Here is a 1697-nt window from a genome sequence, read left to right as displayed (position 1 = left end):
TCGTTTCATATCACTGTCAAAAATTAGAGAAATGAAAACCAGAAACGAAAACAAAAAATCAAAAATAAAAACTAAAGACAAGAAACCAGCAACATGTTTAGTTAAAATTTGTAATACTAATATAAATTAAAAATTTTAATTTAAAAAATACTCATTTTCTTATTTAAATCAAATAATATTATAAAAATATGATTAAAATAACAAAATTACAAATAATGCACATTAAAATTTTACTATAATAAAAATAAAGTTTATTATAATTATTTTACTTAATTGTTCCACTTTCAAATTTTACTTTACAATACAAATTTTATTGGACATGACAAATGAAAAATAGTAAAAATATTTTGTAATTGGCTTTATTATTATTTTAAAAAATTTATATATATATATATATATATTAAATTCATTTGATCATTTAATTTTGATTTTAATTTAAATATGTATAAAATCAATAATTTAATAAAAAACTATTTTTGGATATTAAAATTTCTGACAAGAAGTTGGAAAAACAACTAAAAATCATAAAATCTAATTTTCAGCTTTTTTGGCAAATAGCAAAACCGACAATAGAAACAAAAAACTAACAACATAAACAAACGCATTTTTATAATATGTTTCCTCATTGTGGAGAAACAAAAATGAAAAACAGAAAACAACAATGATACTAAACATGCCCTTAACCATTTTGTATTTAAATTTTACTCATAGAAGAACTAGCATCTAAATCCATATTTTTAATTTATAAACTATGAATTCTGAAATTTAACTTTACATTTGTTTAATACTATGTTTGATAAGTCGCTTGAATTTTTAATATTGAATTATGTTTTTATTTGTTTTATGACATATTTAGTCATTAATTTCTTAAGAAAAAAATTACACCAAAAAACTATTTTGTAGTATTATAATTTCTAGGTACTTTTATGATTTATCAATAATTTTTATTTTTCATAAAAAAATTTTAAATAATAATATAATTATTTTTTCCTGCTAATGTCTATGAGTTGACCCAAACTAAAGGACCAACTAAACCAACCAATTCAAGAACCAGTAAGTCTCTCATTAAGCTATTTAGCTTTCAAGACATTGTACTAACCAATTTTCTCAATTTAACTTATTAAAATAATATTATTTTAAAATATTTTTTATTAAGAGTAAAATTTATTTTTCCCACATATACTTAATGGTTAATTGATAAAAGATTTATTTTATTAAATCTGCAGAGGAGGGGGTTAATAGTTTATAAAAGTTTGAAGGTCGGAGCATCTTATTTGAAACATTAATGAGATTATTTCTAGTTAGTAATGTTGCAAACGTTAGCCGCAACAGGCCCGTCTAGCTCAGTCGGTAGAGCGCAAGGCTCTTAACCTTGTGGTCGTGGGTTCGAGCCCCACGGTGGGCGTTAGTGGGGAGTACGTTTTTTGTGGGGGCAGTTTGGTTTCCTCACACTTGGAAAGTGGGAAAGCACCAATGGAAGTATGGAATCAGAGCATGGCAGTCTTGTTATATGCTCTATTTCTGATTTTTGGAAAGCTTAAAAGCATTCAAATCTCAGCGTCCTCTTTTGGAAACCCAGATACGACCAAATTCACTTGACTCCAAAAGGACACTTTCCCGCGGAACTTTTGCGCATCAAAGCTGGCCAAATTCCTTTATAGAAACTTCTCTTCTTACGTAAATCTACAAGTTCTTTG

General features: G+C 25.9%; 1 non-coding gene across 1 annotated transcript; it reads left to right on the top strand.

Moving 5' to 3' along the window:
* Positions 1-1332: 1332 nt before the first annotated feature.
* TRNAK-CUU (transfer RNA lysine (anticodon CUU)) lies at positions 1333-1405 on the top strand. The gene has a single exon. It is a non-coding gene; the product is annotated as a tRNA-Lys (tRNA).
* Positions 1406-1697: the final 292 nt, after the last annotated feature.

Source organism: Malania oleifera, chromosome 2, assembly GCF_029873635.1.
Source record: "Malania oleifera isolate guangnan ecotype guangnan chromosome 2, ASM2987363v1, whole genome shotgun sequence".
Classification (NCBI taxonomy): Eukaryota; Viridiplantae; Streptophyta; class Magnoliopsida; order Santalales; family Ximeniaceae; genus Malania; species Malania oleifera.
Note: the sequence above shows the minus strand (reverse complement) of the source record. Positions and strands in the feature narration are given on the sequence as shown.